The following is a 21113-nucleotide window of genomic DNA, read 5'->3' as shown; positions in this document are numbered from 1 at the left end:
CTGGCGTTTCAGAAAATATGCAACTCAGAAATTTTCAAATCCACTATTATTTCCATCTAGGGACATTTTCCTAAAGAGGGGCCAGGTTCATACCAATAGACTCAATAGTGTATTCAACCACTCCTGAAAAACAATATCAAAGTTAGTTATTTATTCAAGCTTTGTTTGAGACATTTCAGCCCATTATCTTGTAGCTGGACTGCTGAAATTACACTCAGAAATGAGAACCAGCTGCTTAAATAAACAGTTGCATATGGAAAAGAAGCAGGAAACGCCTTTCCAAAACTAATAATATTAACAAACTTCCAAGGGACACACAATCCATAATTAATGACAATTTGGGGGAAAAAAGACATAAAAACTTGGATTTGAAATATGACTCTAAGAACAGTCTGGTGTTTTGGGGTTTTTTTTGTTTTGTCTTTTTTTTTTTTTGCTTAGAATCTGTCCACCCTTTTTTCTGGCCCCTTTCCCTTCTGACAGCTGCGTTTATTCACATTCATTCTGTAAATGTCTTTAGTCTGCAGATTTAGATCCTGGGATTCAAGATTTCTTGCCTGGACTCCCAGAGTGGCCTGTCAATAGGAACTTATTTAAAAAAAAAACAAACCTAAGTCGTGTGACCAGACGTAACAGATACTAGTTAAACCCACAGGAAGGATGGTCTTGCTCTCAGAAATCAGTTCTCTGGCAGAACTTGGGGGTCAGATTCAGGGACACTGGACCACAAGCCGGTGCAGACCCCAATCTAAGAGGCTTGGCCAAGATTCAGCAGACACAGATGCTTGCAGAATGGGCTTGACCTCCAAGATCCACTCCTTGAGAGAAGCCCCCATGTAGGTTCCTGGAGCACCCCACTTCCAATGCAGCCCATACTGTGCCGAAATTCCAGTGCCATTCACCAGTGCCCTCCACCAGTGTCATTCGCCAGGTCATCGTGTCACTCTCCACTCCGTCTGTCAAGTGTGCCTGGGAGCGGAATGGCTGGTTGATCCCTGAAGGGTCATTCTCCCAGAGTGTAGAGTTGCTGTTGAGAAGCAGCTGACCAGCCAGGGACTACGTTCCCTCCAGCCCACCCGGGGGATTGATTCTGGCTAGTGAAATATGAGCCCAAGGGATGCGGCACTTTCTGGTAGTTAAGTAGCTGGTTTGTCCCTCTCACTCTCTTCTCACCTCTATCACTAAGGGGCAGGGGCCTGGGCCCGGGAGGGCTGCCTGATCTGGACTGTCTGATAAGAGGTGATGTGAGCAGTCAACTTTTGTGTTCAGCTGTTCCTCTACCGGGTTGTTTGTTGCAGCCGTTGGCCTGCACTGAGATCATGCCGACGCAGCATTTCCTAAAGCAACGTGTCTTGTGATGAGCGGGATTTTCCCCAGCTCCTATCTTGCTTCGTGCCGAAAACACCAGTCCTGCCCACATGCCGGTGGCCTTGTTTGAGTCTCTGTGTCTCTCTCTTTCCATGCTCCCAAATGGAACCTTCCTTTGTGAGGAAACAGTAAAGCCCGAGTAGAAGTGAAAGCATGGTCTCTGAGTCATACTGCCCAGGTTCAAATCCCAGCTCCACCACTTCCTAACACGGGAGCAAATGGTTTAACCTCTCTGAGCTTTAAGTTCCCCTTCCACAACAGAGAGATATTCCCTTGCAGAGTCACGCGGAATAAATGGAACATTCTGTGTAAAGTACCTGACACATACTCAACCCAGTAAAGACGAACACTACTGTCATTATTTCCTGAGCCTGTTCTGGCATCACACGCACGCGGGCTGCCGCCAATCAGCACCACCGCGACTCTCCTCTCTCCTCCTGTTTTCACTTCACACTGATAACTTCTGCCAATAATTCACAACAATTTTCTTTCCTGGGCATTGCTATTTCTTCTACCTCTGTTCCACAGGTGTCACCCCACCTTCTGCTCCTCACCTGAGGTGCTACGACAAATTTAGAAAAAAGTATTTTGCAGAATGAGAAAGTAGGCAGATCCTAAGGAAGTGGGCCCCCGCGTGCATTGAACGATCACGATCCGCTTTGGTAGGTTGGATCCTGTGCAAGCACTGCTGTCCTCTTGTATAAGCACTGCCCTCCCTCGCCTTACCCAGGGTACTGTGTTGCCAGACCAGCTCTCAGGAGCTTCTGTAATGCGGAAAGCAAAGGGGGCAGAAGGAAAAGAAGTAGCCAGACTGGTATTGGAGAGAGTTTCCCCCAAGATTTCAGAGGAAAAAGAAGCTAGAGCACGTGTGAGGTAAGAAGGAAGCAGGTGGAAGAGCAAAGGACTGCAAGTTACATAGAACTGCTTTCTGGTGGCTGACTGTCAGTCATGCATCATGATTTCACTCTGAAACTGGACCGTGTGGGCCACAGCTTAAATAGGGTCATTATACATTTTTGCATGATGTATAATGTGCTTAACAGATTGACATTAGTTTTAGCTTCCGATTAAGAAGCTTATTTGAAGATTTAAGTTAAAATTAAATTTGCAGATTTGTTCAGCTGAGTAACAGGATCAAGGGGTACGGCTGGGGCGACAGGTATAGAAATATAGTGAGAAAAGCTGCAGGTTTCCAAGGAGGTGACAGGCCTGTGCCTTGCTCTTAGCTCTAAATATTGAATGAGCAGAGATCAGTGCAGACAGCACAAAGACAGACGTCCCCAAGCCCAAGAGTCTGAGATCATTCCCCTCCTGTTGTGCTGAATAAACTGTCACTATCGTCTGAACATCTGGGCTGTTGGCATCGGTGCTTTGATTGCTGGTCCCATTTCAGGTTCTGATTAGAATCCAGATGCGCTCACAGCCCGCAGGTGTCTAAGCCCTGATGGAAACTTTCTTCACAGCTCCTCGTCGAGGACCCCTCCTTTGCCCACATTTTCACAGGGTTGTGAGCCTGGCCCAGAGGGCTCCAAAGATCATAAAGTGCAACTCCCTTATTTTAGACAGAAGGGAACTTGAAAAACTATGGATTCTCCTTCTCCGGCACACACTTTGCTAAGCTGAGATGGTAACAGAATCTGAACTGGGCTGGCGGGACGGAGGCCAGCGTTTCCCTGAGTGTGAAGAGTGAGAACAAGTGAAGTTCCAGATGGGCTCACTTCCTCCTCCAGCCCCGTGCTCTTAATCGCCTGTGAGCCGAGGGCATCAGGCGTTCATCCAGGTGCCACGGGACTGCCCACTCTGCTCACTGCACCATCCCTCCCTCTGGGTGGCTTCCTGGGCAACACTGTGTTATCATTCAGTGATCCTTAGCACGAGGGCTCAAAGGTCACCGATATTTTACAAGAGGAAACTCAGCCCTTTGGCTTCAGCCTCTGTCCTCTATAAAACGCAAATATCCTGGAGCAAGAGGCACCATCATGGGAGAGCGAAGAACTGGATTCTGGTACCAGTTCTGCGGCCAGTTCCTGAGAGACTGTGGACAGCCTCCTCAAACTGGTCACAGGACACCTCCCTGAGGGACCTTCAGGGGCGGCCAGGATTCCAAGGTAAACAGATAAGAATGAATGACCCTCACACTTGACTGTGGTCCTTTTCCAGAGTGCAGCTTAGGGGGAAATGGGTGCGACGAGGAATTGGGAGACTGTGAGCCCTGAAAGGGACCTTTACTATCTGGCTCGGGGCTGCCCAACACAGAAAAGTCGGCGCTCACATGAGGCTTAGAGGAGAGAGGATTCTGGGATACTCCTCTCTCCGGCATGAGACTATGGAATAATGTAGCTGGAAAGGAGAGGTACCCAGTGAGTACTTGATAGTTCCCTAATCACACACAAAAACTCCCCCTGAAGGTTTTACACCGTAATCACTGCTTGCCAGTTTTCTCCAATAAAAGGTGAGATAGCTCTCATTTTTTTTTTTTTTTTTTTTTTTTTGTGGTACACGGGCCTCTCACTGTTGTGGCCTCTCCCGTTGCGGAGCACAGGCTCCGGATGCACAGGATCCACGGCCATGGCTCACGGGCCCAGCCGCTCCACGGCATGTGGGATCTTCCTGGACCGGGGCATGAACCCGTGTCCCCTGCATCGGCAGGCGGACTCTCAACCTCTGCGCCACCAGGGAAGCCCCTCCCATTATTTTTTTGCTTTTTTACTTCTGAGGGCCCACTACTGTTAGCGTTTGAGTTATACCCATTTCAGGCAGAGGAGTTGTTTTAGCTTGCATGTAGGAATGCTGAACTGCGTTAGGCAGGGAATTTTGTTGTAGTTGATCTTGTGCATGACATTGGTGGGTGGTGTATGCTGGCCTCCGTTGGCTAAGGGGTTGAGTGAAATAGACAACTGCAATGTTCCCTGGCTGTCTGGCAACATTTTAACCCATCTTTGCTCTTGGGGGAAATTCCAGCTTTATGAGTCCTACTTTCATTAGGAAGAAACCAAAAAATCAGTTCCCCAACTCCTCTGCAATTAGAGTGCGGACATATGAACTGGGTTCCACCAATCAGAGTTACATTTGACTTGGAAGTGAGGACTTTAAGGAAAAAGGCTCTGGGTGGAAATCATTTTGCTGGAATGGGGCGGCCAGGGTTTTTTTGTTTTTCTTTTTTAGAAGAAATGGGATAGAAATAGTGTCAGTCGACTGGCAGTATTTGTCGCCTCTTGGTGGGGCAGCCACAAGGCAGCAGCCTCTTCAGCAGGGCAGTTCTGTAGTGTAGATTTGGAGGTTGTTCCATGAGATTGGTTCTCCAGGCTCCCACCGATTCTGTGAGCTAGCTGATTTCCTTTTCATAAACTCCTTCTGCTTGATGACCAGAATCAGCCTCTGTGAGGGCCCCAAAGGATTCAGCAGCCAACTACTAAGTCTACTCCTCTTCTTCGCAGACGCTCTGGCCCCGAGATCTCCAGCCACAGAAGGAGCGGGAATCTCAGCCAGACCTTCGGGAGTCTCCCTCCTCACACCTTTCCCTCTGCAAATTTCTTTTCTGCCTGTAAGATCCATGCCTCCCATACTTTCCTTTTGGACCTGTCTTCTCACATTGCCAAGCTAACAGCCATGCTATGGGGAAACACACTGGGGCAGAAGTGGTCTCTAAACCCCATGTGACCACAGGAGTTGTCCTCAGCCTGTTTTCAAAGAGCCAGCCCGTCCTTAGAGAGACTCAAGTCCCTTGCTCCTGGAGAGAGAGGCCTGGTGCTCCTCTAGAATGGCTCCCTAAAGGAAGCCACTTTGGGGTTTCCACTCAGCTTCCGAATGCCTGGCCTTCATTCCATTCACAGAGCATTTGAGTTCTTCTTGTTTAGTTAATTCACCACTAGCCCATGAGACACTCCAAAGAAATGCCCACTAACTTAGGTGATTTCTGCTTGCCTCTGATTAGAAGTATTAACATAATATAAACTCCACGAGGACAGGGAAGTGTTCCCTGATGGATTAATCCAGTGCCTAGAACCGTTCCTGGCACACACGGGGTGCTGAATACATCGCAGCTGAATAAATGATGAATAAATGAATGAATTTATTTATACTGCAAACCTTCTGCCGGATAATAGCCTAAAACATACAGTGGTAGGAATAAGCAATATGACTTTGGAAATCTGTCATGTCTTGAGAGTTTCACACACACAAAACTTTTCTACCCGTCTATTCTAGAAGCCTATAGCCATGTGAGGGAGGCCCAAGATAAGGCCATAGGGAAGAAGAATGGGTCACCCCTTCATGATAATTCTGGTACCACCCCTAACAAAAATTTGTTGACACTTAAGATATTATTATTCTAGGCAGATCCCCCAAAACTCTACTGTCTGCAAATCACCTCGTTTTTTTTAAAAAAATGGAGGGGCAGCCCTGCATATTGACATCTTGGGTCTCAAGCCTGCTTGAAACTGGTCTTTAATGCCCTTGTGAATTAAACACAGGCCTCCCGTGGCATCCTCCCCTTGCACGTGGCCTTCAGGAGATTGTGGAGAGTCTCACGTCAAATTCCCTTTTAGTGTGTGGCTGATTTCACACAAAAATGTTTGCATGCATAGCCTCGTTTATCCTCCAAGGCCCTTGAAGGATATTAGTCATATAATAATCTCCACTAGAACAGATGAAGAAAGTGAGGCATTAAATTATTGGCTAGTGGATGGTAGTACCCAGATTGTAACCCGGTCCAGCTGACACCAGAGCCTGCAGCCCTAACCGTTGAGTGTTCTGCATCTGGTAGACAGGAGGGTTTCTGGGGCCCCTCTAATATCTGTGTATGAGAACAAATACTCAAATATTATTGTCACCCCAAATATCCAGTCTTCACTCTGAGTCTCACAGCACCTATTTGAGACCCAATGCGAGGCACCATGAGAACTTATATATCCCAGCGAGACTCACTGTTTCTAGGCTATTACTCTAGTCTTATACCCTGGCATGCCCCATTCACACAAACGCAATCTTTAAACACCAATTATCTAGAAAATTCTCTGTGTGCTCATTCAACAGAATGCAAAGACTCGATTTTCTATCTTATCTTTTCAGTCAAATATTCTGTTTTCTAACCTCACTCTAAGCACATTGGACCCACTTTTGCAATTTCTTTGATGGAAAATTGCTCCGGATTTGCCATGTGACTTCAGTCGTAAAGATTTGACAGCAAAAGTATTTGCTTTAATTTGCCAGGAGAAAAACTTTGTCTCAGTTACTCCGGTTATTTCAGACTTATCTTCAGTTTGCCAAAGAAAGTTTGCCTAAGAAAGTCTGCCTGAATAGTTTAAACATTGGTGGGAAGTGGAGTAGTGTAGGGTGAGGTTGATTCCTCTGTTTTCTAATCGCTTCACCCCATATCCACCAAAGGAAGAATGAAATGTATAGACTATTTTAAAGATAACAGCCTCTCAGTCATAGAGCTCTTTGATAGTAAGCTACAACGAAATGATTTTTCAGATGCTTCAAACACAGTATGTTTGTGGAGAAAGGTTTTGTCGTTGTTCTGAGGCCCAGATGTAAGCTGGACTCCGTGGAGATTAAGTTGATGGAGACCCCTATCTGAAATCTCTTATCTATACCTCTCTTTTTTCACAGGAAGGACATTTATGGACATTTCCCTTCTTAGGACAGTGCACTGGGAACATCCCCCAGAAGTCAGGTGAATGTTGGCCTGAGGTGATTCTGTGCTGGAGCTCTTGGCCTGGTCTCACTGTTTTCTCTCCTGCTATTCAAATACAAACCCCAAGTTTGTAGCCAACACCAGGGTAAAAACAAACAGAAAAAACAACTATTAAAACCATTTCTACTTCTTTGCCAGAACAGGAAGTCATCACCCAATAGAGGATGTTGATGCTTAAGTTTGGTAGAAACTGAATGACACTGATTGATTTTTTAATGTTGAAACAATTTTTTTTTTTTTTTTTTTTTTTTTTTGCCGTACGCGGGCCTCTCACTGTTGTGGCCTCTCCCGCTGCGGAGCACAGGCTCCGGACGCGCAGGCTCAGCGGCCATGGCTCACGGGCCCAGCCGCTCCGCGGCATATGGGATCTTCCCGGACCGGGGCACAAACCCGTGTCCCCTGCATCGGCAGGCGGACTCTCAACCACTGCGCCACCAGGGAAGCCCGAAACAATTTTTGCATCTTTGGAATAAACTTTTACTTGGACATATTAACAACAAAGAGTTTGGTAGAAAGACCAAGAAAAAGGAACCCAGCACAGTTAAGCCAGTTTTGGGGGTGAGGGTGGGGCGGAGTAATCGCTTCCCACCCTCTCGGGGAGGTTGCTAAGGAGAGTAGCTCATTAGCTGCCGGGCAATGGGAAGAAGCCACGTGGTCCCAGGGAGGGGGCTTTCTCACTGTCCTGGGCTCACCTAGGAAACCAGATCCTAAGACAGCCCCTGATTACTTTGCCATGTTCACGACTTAGCATTCTTCCTGGAATTGGAAAACAGCTAAGAATGCCGGGCAAGTCCTACTTGCTCATATGATTCCCGTCTTTTGGTTTCTTGTCCGCTTTTTTGAAACCTGGGACCAGTTCCAGCACTTCCTCATAAGCGTGGGGCTTGCAGTTTGGTTTCAGTTTGATTTGTCCCAGTATCTAACCCAGTATGGAGTTCAACAAAGAATTTTATAAACACTTTCTGATGCCAATGTCTGTGTCTCACAATCTAGACATCTGGATGTAATGTTAAACAAACATTACCTGCCACAAAAACCAGTTGGATCCGTTTGTGGTTACTTCAGCCCTGAGAAATTCCTTCTTTCAAGATTCTGGCCTGATACCGGTGGGAAGTAGCTTTTGACCCCATCAGGCTGCTGGCTCAGTGAGGTAAAGCTATCCCTGAATCATTTTCTTCTTTTCTCTGACCTATTATACAAAGCTGTATGGCCCAGGCTCCTGCCTAGAGGGCGGCTCAGCGTGCTTCCTCTGGTGCTAACCCTACTTGTGACAGTTTCTGTTGAAATACTTTTCTTTGGGCCAGATTCTCAACAAAAACACTGCAGGGTCAAGATATGATTCTCCTCATGCTTAGAGATCCAGGCAGCATTTGAGAGCATACACTTAGAATTCCATCCTACATGACCTGACCCCTTGGAAAAGCTTTCCACCTGCCATACATACCACCATTTGTCCTGAATATAAGATAGAGATGCCACAGTGGTTGATTCACCAGCATTGTCTAACCAAAGTTTCTACATGTGGCTCATAGGCTACCCACAATCTTATAATTGACAATAATAACAATAGCTAATGTTTATTGATAACTTGCTATATATGCAAGGAATTGTTCAGCCCTTTGCGTGCACAATCTCATCTAGTTCTCATAACAATCCCGTGAGGTAAGTATCACTCTTGTTCCATTTTTCAGATGGGGAAACTAAGGAGTAGTAAGGCAAACTAGCTTGTTCAAGGGCATACAACTTATAAATGCCAGAACGACCACTAACCGAGGTATTTCTGACTTGAAAATCCATGACCTTAACCATGACTTTAAACTGCCTATCAAGTCAGGGTTGATGAAAGAGAAAAGAAATCCCAGTGTTATCACTGATGCTAGTTGTGTGACATGTCAGAAGCAAGCACACAGCTCTGGTTCATTCCAAGGTCCCTCTCTCATGGTCGTCCTTCTTCCTTGCCCAGGATGCCAGCAAGCACAGGACTCCAAATGGAGGATGTGACAGAGTGAAGGAGTAGTTTAAAGATGGAGCAGAGGGAAGGGAGGGAGGAAAGTCGAGGGTGGAAAGGAGCTTCTTGGGGAAGCAAGGAGAGAGAACGTTCTCTGAACTGTCTGGAAAGGGTCAGCTGAGGGGTCATCCTGGAATGATGATTTTGCACTTCCAAGAGGACCAGTATTTTGACTGTCTGTTCCAGAATGTCCCGGCACCAGCACCCAGACATCAAAGGGGCCGAGGATGGCTTCCTGGTGGCCTCCACGGAAGTGGGTGGTCAGTCCTACACCATCTTGGCATTTGTGGTCTCTAAAAGCTGTATGCTTCTTGGGGGTTGACCAGACTCCCCAGCCCTGTTTCCACTCTTAACCACCCAAAGGAGAAACTCACACCCACTCGATCTCAACCACACAGCAGAAGAAGGCACCAGTAAACACCCCAGCTTGCTGCCGGCAAGAGTTAAGGGCAGGATGTCTGCTGTAGCAAGGTCTCGGCTTACCAAGACTTCTTTCCCTTTGCACCCTCATTCTGCAGGACGTTTTTATTGGCTTATAAGTTTTGGCATAAATAACGAAAGCTCGGTTAGCCTTGTCAGAAATAAACACGTGCAGCTGTGCTACCCTGTAGCTTTGGGGGGTACGTGTGTTTGTGTTTCTTGCAGATAGGTAAACCTTGGTGATGTATAAATCCACATTCCAGGGGTCACATTCCCGTATCTGCTGGAGTAAACTGAAAGCATGATACGGTCAGCTTCCCTTCATTCAACCACGCAGCTCGGGGAGCCAGGGCCAGCTGGCACTGCCCATGTACCCACGGGCAGTGGTGGGTTGTAAACACATGTGTCTAGGTTAATGTTTATTTATGCTTACATCTTCCCTGATAGGTGGGTGGAATTTGCCTAATGACTGTATTTTCCTGGAAAGCTAATCAATGACTAAAGGAGCCAGTCACAGACCACCATGGACGTGCGGTGAAGTTGGCCTCCGAGCGCTTGTTCCCAGGGGCTGTGTTCCTGGGGTCAGGGCAACAGGAAAGCTGCAGTGAGCAGCACACGTGGCTTGAGAAGCCCAGGGCTCTACTGCTGGTGACCTGTTGTACACCTTATGCAGAGCTCTCAGCTCCAAACACAAGGGGGGCCCCTCCAGAGCGTAACGTGACCTGTCCAGCCAGCACACCCAGTTTATCACCCTGACCAGGGGAGCTCTGCACCTACTTCACCAGGGCTGTTCATCCTGGAGTTCTCAGGCAGAGGGCACTTTCATTCCTGCAAACATATATTGAGCACATATTACGTGCCAGACCTTCGGGGTACCAAGAGGAAGAAGGTGGGTGAGATCCCACCTCTCAAGCAGAAGAGAGAGAAGAATGACAAAAAGACAATTACAAGCTGGTGTGTGACATGTTACACTAGGGAGCCTGACCCCTGAACACGGGGGCGGCCTCTCAGAAGAGAAAAAGAAAGTCTGAGCAGAACCCAGAGGGCTGATGGGCATTTGCCAGGTTGGTGGGTCCTCAAAGATACGTCTACATCCTGATCACCAGAACCCGTGAATGTTACCTTATATGGCAAAAGGGACTTCGCAGATGCGATAAAACTAAGGATCTTGAGATGAGAGGTTATCCTGGGTGGCCCTAAATATAATCACAAGTGTCCTTCAAGAGGGAGATTTGACTTCAGCAGAGGAGAAAGTAGGTTGACCACAGAAGCAGAGACTGGAGTGATGTGCTTTGAAGATGGAAGAGGGGACCACAAGCCATGGAATACAGGTGGCCCCTAGAAGCTGAAAAAGCCAGCATTCAACCCTGGGTCTCTGGCTCTAGCAGCTCCTGTTGGATTTCAAAGATCTCCTCTGAAGTTCCAAGGACTCAGCTCAGTTTCACTTCATTCAAGTAAATACTGAATACTCAGTTAAATACATTCCTGACTTGTATAGGAGTACCCAAGTTTGTTCTTCATGATAATTGACTACAAATGTGACTGTGTTAGGCTTGAGTTTTGAGATATAAAATTAGGCTGTGCAGGTAGATTTTTCCAACTCTATCTTGTGTAACCATAAAGAGGAACCTAAATAACTTGAGACAGCAGCTGGGCCTGGAACTGGTGATCTGGTACTTGGGGCCTAGGGAGTGTGTTTCTATGGCTTTGATGATTCTATTCAGATATGAACCTACTACTGCTGATCTCTCTGGTCTTTGGACCCTTTACTCAGGTGCCAATGGCTGAGCCAAAATCTCGGGTGCCCTGTCCTCTTCTAGATGTCCCCAGATAGAACCTGCTACAAGGGTTACAACCTAAATGCCTGCAGGAGCCAGTCAAAACCTAATAGAGATGGGTGGTGCCCGTCCTTTCTAAAAGCATTTGATTCAAATGTTTAAGAAGTACATCCCATGCAGCCTTCAGGCCAACTTTATAACCCTGATGAAACTAAGCTCTTTTCAGAATCAACCTTCTCTCACAGTTTCATCAGGAGGCAGGAGGGTTTTCTTTTTTAAGGAGAACCCACCACTGTGGCTTTTTAAGAAGTTGGTATGGAGGGCGCTGGAGAGGGAAGATCTGAGTGGAGCAGGTGCCAGGAGCTTCCTGATATATATAGGCTTGAGGAGTCGACAACACCAGCTCTCACTCCTTGCCACCTCCAGCTGCGCCAGCCAAGATGTAGATACAGTTTAAAGAACATTGCTAATGATAAACCAAACCTCTTAGGCAACGGGAATGTTGTAGCCCTTCAAATATAAATAAAAGACAAAAAAAAGTTTCATAACAGGATGTCCTTATTTAACAAGAGGTCTGGTGGTGGGGGGGGCCTCCCAGGCCAGTATATGTAACTCATAATAAACTTTTTTAGGCAAGCTCATTTCATTGAAGGAGTAGGGTGATGGGTGGCGACGGGAAGATGACAACTGAGTAAATTAGCAAAGAACAAGAGGCCTGGAGCCATAATTTCTGACTTCTGTTTATAGTTTTGGCATCTTCAGTCTTTGTAAAATGGTGATAATTAACTTTGCCCCAAACCCTGTGTATCAAGTACTGGAAGGAAAAAAAAAAAAGAATTCTATATTCAGAGAAAATACACTTAAAGAAATGAAGGCTAAATAGACAATTTCATATAAATGAAAACTATCGATAAAATAATCACCGGCAGACCTGAACTACAAGAAATGTTAAAGAGAGTTCTTTCATGCTGAAGGGAAATGAGATCAGATAAAACCTCAGATCATCAGTAACGAAGGACACTAGAAACGTTAAATATGTGGGTACATGTAAGAGTCTATTTTTCTCTTAACAAAATGTATAGCATTGTATTGTAAAGTATACAACATATGTAGATATAATACATATGACAACTATAGCTCGTAGAAAAGGCAGTGAATGAAACTATATGGTTGCAAAATTCTTACATTTTTGTGAAGTGGTTCAGTATTGACTCTAAGTAAATTATGGAAAGTTACAGATATTTATTATAATCCTTAGAGCACCTACTTAAAAAAAAAAAAAGAAAAGCAAATGCAGAGGCTTCCCTGGTGGCGCAGTGGTTGAGAGTCCGCCTGCCGGGCTTCCCTGGTGGCGCAGTGGTTGAGAGTCCACCTGCCGATGCAGGGGACGCGGGTTTGTGCCCCGGTCTGGGAGGATCCCACATGCCGTGGAGTGGCTGGGCCCGTGAGCCATGGCTGCTGAGCCTGCGCGTACGGACCCTGTGCTCCGCAGGGGGAGAGGCCACAACAGTGAGAGGCCCGCGTACCACAAAAAAAAAAAAAAAAAAAAGAATCCGCCTGCCAGTGCAGGGGACCGGGGTTCGAGACCTGGTCCAGGAAGATTCCACATGTTGCAGCGCAATTAAGCCCGTGCGCCGCAACTACTGAGCCTGCACTCTAGAGCCCACAAGCCACAACTACTGAAGCCCACACACCGCAACTACTGAAGCCTGCACACCTAGAGCCTGTACTCCGCAACAAGAGAAGCCACCACAAGGAGAAGCACGTGTACCGCAACGAAGTGTAGCCCCCTATCGCCGCAACTAGAGAAAGCCCACATGCAGCAACGAAGACCCAACGCAGCCAAAAAAAAAAAAAGAGAAAGAAAAACGAATGCCAATAGGGATAGCTAAAAAGCCAGTAGATAAATTAAAATATAATTCAGAAAAATTCAATTAACTCCAAAGAAAGGAGGGCAAAGGAACAGAGGAATAAAAAATAGAGTGGACAAACTAAAAGCAAACAACAAACAACCACATCAATACATTAATTACATTAAATATAAATTGACTAAACATTTACTTAAAAGTGAAAGATTGTCAGAGTACTGGTGATGCCACTCTCATGATAATTAATATCCTGATGTTATTTGATAAATGATATAAACATGATAAATAGGACTTCTGGGTGATGCTGAAGAATCAACAGATGTTGGATGAGATGGGTCTTCCCATGTCAGACCTTGAGCCTGGAGCAGGCTGGCTGGGTAGGGAGGTTGGGCTTTCTCCTCCCTACCCCCACACCCATGGAGCTAATTTTGACCTCTGGATGGTTTCCCAGCCTGGGAACACTCCCTACCTCTTCTCCATTTATTCCATTCCTCCAAACTCTTTAAGGTTCCCCTTCCTACTAAGACTTTCCCAACTCCCACTGAGAAGAATCTTATTGCATTGGTAACCTGCACGATTCCTGTTCTGCAGTATTCCTTTTTTTAAAACTGGAAATGTTTATTCTTTCACATTCATACTTCTTTCTGTTCCTGTACTAGATATGGAAGGTGTGGTGAGCATCTGTCATTTGTTTTGGCTGCCCTGCAGCTGAACCCCCTTCCAATATTTGGGGAATTCCCTATCTCATGCATGAGTACCCACCTCCCACTAAAAATCAGAACCTTGCAGCCTCCCTTGCAGCTAGAATGTGGGCATGACTTAGAATTGGAAGCCCTAGAATCCTAGCCTTGCAGTGGTGACAGTGGTGTCCTTACCAGGTTGTTCCTATAGGGTTACACAGTTGTACTTCCCACTCTCCAGCCTCTTGTGGTTTCTGCCGATTTTATCAGCCTAGTCCCCAACTATACTTTTCTACATTTCTTTTCTTCTTGAACTAGAGTTTGTTTCTGTTGCTTGCAATTATGTAGCCTAAGACAAGTAGAGGTGATCTATATAAGCATTTAAGATACTAAAAAATTAAAGATTCAGGATTCAACGTAAGACCCAGAATCTGTCCCTTCAAGAATTTTCCTGGCCATTTAGGCAGGCATGCTTACTTTTGAGGTCCTTTGTGTAGTTCTCTCCAGAGAGTTTAGCTCTCCATCCAGATTGTAAATCCCTTGAGGTAGGGGCTGTTCTGAATACCTCTTGTATCCCAGCAGAGAGGCTAGTCTGTAATATTGCTCTGTAAATACTTGCTAATAAAGGTAATTTGCTTTCCACAAGGCTGAACAATCCTTATGAGCCAATAATTCCCACTTGTTTCCATGTGTGTTTATGTGCATTTTCTAGCTACAACAAGAGTCCATTCACCTTTGGTTATCTCTTAGCTTGTTGTCTGAGGGCTCACTTAAGCTTTCTCCAACTTCCTTTTGGTCTTTAGCTTAAGAGCAAACTTGTTTTACCCATAAAAGTTCAAGCGTTCTTACAGCCATGTCCATGACTGGTAGGCTCCCTCCCTGCATATCTCAAGGCTCTGTCTTCTCCCTTTAAGCTGAGACCCAGGAAGCACACCAAGGAATGTCAACATGGCCCTGATCCCAGAGAACAAAACCCAAAACTGTGTACACAAGTTCAGTCTGGCCAAGCCATTGTCAAGACACTCGAGGTCAACTTCATTCACTCACCAGTATCGGCTCTTTCTTAGAAAACACACCTGTGCTGACGTCTGCCTTTCCTGACTCATACCAAGAGTCTCTGCCCAGTTGCAAATCTGTGGATTGTGAGCATGAACAACACAGCTTCCTCTTCCTCTAAAAAGATCCCGAGGAGTGGAGAGGGCAGCATTAATTAAAGCTACTGTCTCCTCTTCCATGTCTTTTTGCAGGTGTGTCCTGGATCTGTGACCTCATCAATCAACCTACCGTCAGGGATAGAGTGAGTACTTACTATGTGCCAGGAGGTGGCCCCAAAGAAATAGAGGAGACAAGACCCTGCCCTCAAGGGTCCTAGGTCAGTTCAGCAAATATTTATAGATTGCTCGCATAGGCAAGATGGTGTAGGATGATATGCCAAAGCCAGAGGTGAATCTTGGCCTGGAGCTTTAAGGTGGGTCTACCAGTTCTCAGCTACTGAAACAGGAGGCCCTAGGATCCCAGGGGATGCTGCAAGTTACTTGGGGTGGAAGGGCCAAGGTGACAGTATCCTGTGTCAAACAGCTAGCTACAGCCAAGCTAAGACAATGTCTGATACAGATGCAGATTCCCAGGGCCGCACCTTCAGAGGTTCTGGTTCACCAGGTCTTAGGGAAGGAAACCAGGAATCTGCATTTTAACTAGAGCCACTGGTGGTTCTGAGGCAGGTGGTCCAAGGACCACACCCAGAGACACTTTCACCTCTGGAGGCAACTGGAATAAAAATTTCACCCAAACCTCTTAATGAGACAGGAGGGAAGGGGGCAGGGCACAACATTTAAAAGAATGACGTAACTAAAAATAGAGTTGCCATATGATCCAGCAATCCCATTCCTGGGCGTATATCCAGACAAAACTATAATTCAAAAAGATACATGCACCCCTATGTTCATAGCAGCACTATTCACAATAGCCAAAACATGGAAACAACCTAAATGTCCATCAATGGATAAAGAAGATGTGGTGTATATACATACAATGGAACATTACTCAGCCATAAAAAAGAATGAAATAATGCCGTTTGCAGCAACATGGATGGACCTAGAGGTTATCATACTAAGCGAAATAAGTAAGAAAAAGACAAATACCATATGATATCCCTTATTCGTGTCATCTTAAATATGACACAAAGGAACATATCTACAAAACAGAAACAGACTCACAGATACGGTAAGTCCCCTACATACGAACCTTCAAGTTGCGAACTTTCAAAGATGCGAACATGCATCTTGTTCCAGCAAGGAACCAGAACCTGTGCCATCAGCGTCAGGCGTGAGTGAAACTGCAGCTCGCCCTCCATCTTCTTGCTGAGGATCCTTCAGCTCTACCATCTCCCACCTCCTCTCCCTCCTCCAGTCAGTAACTCTTCTTACCTGTTCTCTCGATGCCAGCCCCTGTACGCCAGCTGTTGTACTGTACTACTGTAGTTTTCAAGGTACAGTACTGTAAGGTTAAAAATGCTACAGTACTATACAGCCGATTGTGTTAGTTGGGTACCTAGGCGAACTTTGTTGGACTTATGAACAAATTGGACTTATGAACGCACTCTCAGAATGGAACTTGTTCATATGTAGGGGACTTACTGTGTAGAGAACAGGCTTGTGGTTGCCATCGGGGGACGGGAAGGATTGGGAGTTTGGGATTAACAGATGCTAACTAGTATATACGGAATGGATAAACAACAAGATCCTACTGTATAGCACAGGGAACTACATTCAATATCCTGTGATAAACCATAGTGGAAAAGAATATGAAAAAGAATATGTACATGTATAACGGAATTGCTTTGCTGTACAGCAGAAATTAATACAACACTGTAAATCAACTACACTTCAATAAAATTTCTTAAAAAAGAAAAGAATGACATAGCTATTGAGGATACAACATAAACTGGTTAAAACCAATAGCTCCAAGGTGGTGGAAGATTCGACTTCCAGTAGACCTTGAGCCTCATTATACGCTTATTGTAATACATTAGCATATGCTAAATGACACATCCACTGGCACCATGACAGTTCCGAGGCCAACCATAAAAGGCCAAAAAGTGGGCAGTGGCCTGATTCCTGGAAGCCCCTGCCCCTTCTCCAAAATAGTTGGAATAATCCTCCCCCTCAGCCTATGACATTCCCCAGCCCATAAAAACTAACCACTCCATATTTCAGGGCCGCTCTCGCCTTTTGAAATGGGCTGCATTCTGCCTGTGGAATGTGGATCTCTGCTTTCACTTTACTATGGCTCACTCTTGAATTCTCTCCCGCTCAAAGCCAAGGCCCCTCACTTGGCGTCCGTCCCAGGAACTCGCCTGAGACCTGGGACATGACCATTCTCTTGTTGCAGGAGAGAGAGTGAGGTGGGAAGGATAGGCACATCCCAGGTCAGGTCCAAGTCCCTGGGATGGCCTTCGAGTCCGGGTTCTTGGCTTTGCACAGGAAAGCATTCGAGGGTGAGCCATAGGAAAGAGAAAAGTTTATTCAGGGAGAAACACACTCCACAGACAGAGCGTGGGCCGTCTCGGAAAGTGAGAGAGGCAAGAAGCCAAGAAAGCGGGGGTATGGGGGTTGTCGGTTTTTATAGGGCCGGGTAATTTACCCTAATTAGGCTAATACGTAGGAGATTTGGAGGGTTGGGGATTTCTGGGAATTGGGCCCCACCCATTTGTTGGCCTCAGAGCTGTCACGGTGCCTGCAGGTGTGTCATTTAGCGTGCTGACGTATTACAATGAGCGTATACTGAGGCTCAACGTCTAGTGGAGGTCGACTCGTCCGCCATTTTGGACCTAGTTCGTTCCAACCAGCTTATGTTGTGTCGTCTGGCTATGTCGTTCTTTTAAAGGTTGTGCCCTGCCCCCTTCCTGTCTCCCTCTCAGGCACCATTTTCCCACAGCCTCTTTACAAAGCATATGATATTAATAAATTTACTTCTTACCTATCACTTTGCGTCTTGCTGAATTCCTTCTGTGCCGAGCCATAAAGAACCTGAGCTTCATTAAGTCCTGCGACAAGTTGTGCGGTTTCAGTTGGAAGACTGTGTTCGAGTCCCATCCGCAGCGCAGCTTTCACTGAGGCTGCAACCACAGCCACAAAACAAAGGGAGGGATTACTCCTTTTTGACCACAGTCACTAGAGAGTGGATTCACCTGGTATTTCTACTCTCTCCGCCACTGCAAGGTGTGCTTTACACCCTTTTGTGGCTAAAAACTTCTGTTAACTAACAGGGAGGGGCAGTTGATTGTCTCTGATATAATTCCAGTAGTTTCTTCCTGCAGAAAATCTAGCGTTTTTGCCCCAGTAGAGGATTCTGCTAAAGGCCTGCTCACCTGGGCCTGGTGATGAAACAGGAGGGAAGGGGGCAGGGCAGAACTTTTTTTTTTTTCTCTCGCGATACGCGGGCCTCTCACTGCCGTGGCCTCTCCCGTTGCGGAGCACAGGCTCCGGAAGTGCAGGCCCAGCGGCCATGGCCCACGGGCCCAGCCGCTCCGCGGCATGTGGGATCTTCCCGGACCGGGGCATGAACCCATGTCCCCTGCATCGGCAGGCGGACTCTCAACCACCGCGCCACCAGGGAAGCCCCAGGGCAGAACTTTTAAAACAAGCCATTGTGGATATGACATAAACTGGTTAGAACCAATTAGCCCGAAGATGGCAGAAGGTTCAACTTCCTGTGGCCCTTGAGCCTCATTATACCCTCAGTAGCTTATGCTGAACGACACACCCACCAGCAGCACGACAGTTCAGAGGTCGACCATAAAGGCCAAAAAATGGGCAGTGGCCTGATTCCTGGAAATCCCCGCCCCTTCCCTGAAATAGTTGGAATAATCCTCCCACTCATTAACCTATGAAATTACCCAGTCCTTTAAAACGAAACGCGCCATATTTCAGGGCTGGTCTTGCCTTTTGAAACAGACTGCATTCTGTCTATGGACTGCGTATCTCTCTAAATAAATCCTCTTCTTACCTATCACTTTGCCTCTCACTGAATTCCTTCTGCACTGAGACATAAAGAACCTGAGCTTCATTAACTCCTGAGACCAGGTGTGCGATTTCAATTAAAAGACAGTGTGTTCCAGGGAGATCAGCTCGGTGCTTTGTGACCACCTAGAGGAGTGGGATAGGGAGCGTGGGAGGGAGACGCAAGAGGGAGGGGATATGGGGATATATGTATATGTATAGCTGATTCACTTTGTTATACAGCAGAAACTAACACACCATTGTAAAGCAATTACACTCCAATAAAGATGTTAACAAATTAAAAAAAACAAAAAAGACAGTGTGTTCAAGTCCCAGCCCATGGGTTCAAGTCCCAGTCTGGGTTTTGGCTGGGTCCGAGTGCCACCTGAGTTGTGTGGTTTCAGCAATAGCTACCCGAGCGGAGGTAGAACTCAAGAAATCTCGGTGAGCTCATCAAAGGGGGCTCTCTGGAGGAGGCGGGCAGAAAGGGACAGATCAGGAATTCCAGGCTGGGAAAAACAGCACGAAAGAGGATTCTGAGGTGGGAGTGACCCTCATTACCTGTGCAGGCTCCAAGGTCAGGCAGCACACACAGGAGGCCCCCGGCTGTGGGGCAGGAAGAGGACAGTAACAGGCGGTTTGGGGCTAGAGCTAATCCCCCTGCAGACTGAGGAGGGGGAGGAGGGTGGCTTCTAGCGATGTCCACGCCCTCAGGTGTCCGCTTGCAGTCCTGGCGCTGGCTCCCCTGAGGGCCGGCCTGGGGGAGGGGCAGCATCGGGGAGGTTCTCACGGGGAATTCAGGCACAGATACACGCAGGCGGCAGTCAGTCGAGGTGGAGAGGGCGGAACCTGGAAAGGTGGGGTGTGGTTACCAAAGTCACGCACCGAAGAGTGCCAGCAAGTTCTTAAGCCCTGAGACAGTGAGGGATGGCTGTCAGGACGAGCAGAGGTCAGTCAGCGGATTAGCAGCAAAGGCAGGCCCCGGCTGGGATGCACTCACACTTGGAACAATTAGAAAGAGAAAAGGGGGTTTCCCTGGTGGCGCAGTGGTTGAGAGTCCGCCTGCCGATGCAGGGGACACGGGTTCGTGGCCCTGTCCGGGAAGATCCCACATGCCGCGGAGCGGCTGGGCCCGTGAGCCATGGCCGCTGGGCCTGCGCGTCCGGAGCCTGTGCTCCGCAACGGGAGAGGCCACAACAGTGAGAGGCCTGCGTATCACAGAAACAAAAAAAAAGAAAGAGAAAAGGGAGCCTAAGGTGACAAAAAAAATTGGTGAGTGTCGCCTAAGGCAGATGGCTACCTCCAGCTGGACAGATTCCCATGGACCACTATAGTTTCTGGAGGTGCTACATTGCATCCTCCCTTCGCTCCTCCCCCACCTCTAAGCCAAAAGTGCACATTATTCCACAGGACACCCAATAAATATCCAGTGCTCCCCTAAATTGACTTCTCTGGTACCTTGGTAGAGGAGGAACCAGCCTCAGCTGGAATGGGAGTGGAGGTGTCAAGGCCTGTAACCCCAAGTCTGGTCCAGTTTTCCATGAACAGTATCATTAAGGCAAATGTGTCTGAATGGGAGCCTGAGAACTTACCCAAAGGTTAATATCACAAGGCTGATGCTGAGCTCGAAGCTCTGAAATGCATTTGTGCTCAGGGAAGATGTTTGCAGATGTTTGGTTTTTATTTCCCCTGGAGCTGGTACACATCAGTGAGGCCTGGAGATAATGAATAACAGCACAGACAATAAATTTTAAAGCAAACAAAGTAAAAACTCCAAGAATGCTAATGCGGACCAGTGCTGTGATATGGCGTGTGTTACTAAGACAGCAAGGGTGAGTGAGCAGATTCTATTATCTTCTGCTTAGAAGCCGTAGGTGGCCAACTCTTGATTGTCTTAGTTCCTAGGTTGTAAAAGTTTCAATATATCACATTGCAAGGGTGGCACATGGGGCGAGAGCAGGAAGGCAAGGGAGGGTGGATTGGAATGGGGGAAGAGGAACGGTGTCTGTGGCGGGGCTGTGGGCTTTCCACCAAAACCCATCTCTCTCTCCCTCTTGCTGGGTGAGAGCCAGGCAATATTTCCCAGCCCCTCCTGCAGGTGGGGCGGCCATAAGACTGACTTCCAGGCAATGCAGTGTGCGGAGCTTTTGAGACAGCAGTATGATTCCTTTATGTTCTTGTTTCCCTTTCACGGGCTCAAGGGCCCTTGGGGATGATGGAGCCGCAGCTGGAAGGACCCTGGGTCACTGAATCGCCATGTGGCTTAGAGCCACCTGTTGACCTGGAATATAGC

The 21113-nt window shown here is 47.0% G+C and overlaps 1 protein-coding gene and 1 pseudogene across 7 annotated transcripts in view; both read right to left on the bottom strand.

The window, feature by feature from the left end:
• Positions 1-21113, bottom strand: part of ANKRD46 (ankyrin repeat domain 46) — a 157833-nt gene that overhangs the window by 66764 nt on the left and 69956 nt on the right. For 5 of the 6 annotated variants that reach the window (XR_013824580.1, XR_013824581.1, XR_013824582.1 and 2 more), the window contains exons 9-11: positions 20413-20535; positions 19382-19669; positions 17799-17937 (exon numbers count right to left, since the gene is read on the bottom strand). The gene's annotated coding sequence lies outside the window, so the exon portion shown is untranslated. Of the gene's footprint in view, positions 1-17798; positions 17938-19381; positions 19670-20412; positions 20536-21113 lie in introns of those variants that run through there. The other variant, XR_013824585.1, reaches the window with a different exon arrangement.
• The window catches only part of LOC307176349 (sal-like protein 4), a 122500-nt pseudogene that overhangs the window by 93088 nt on the left and 8299 nt on the right, over positions 1-21113 (bottom strand). The window contains exon 2 of the transcript in view: positions 19382-19577. The product of the transcript in view is annotated as a sal-like protein 4 (transcript). The remainder of the gene's footprint in view (positions 1-19381; positions 19578-21113) is intronic.

Source organism: Stenella coeruleoalba (assembly GCF_951394435.1).
Source record: "Stenella coeruleoalba genome assembly, chromosome: 17".
NCBI classification, from domain to species: Eukaryota; Metazoa; Chordata; class Mammalia; order Artiodactyla; family Delphinidae; genus Stenella; species Stenella coeruleoalba.
This window is presented reverse-complemented; position numbering and strand designations above follow the sequence as displayed.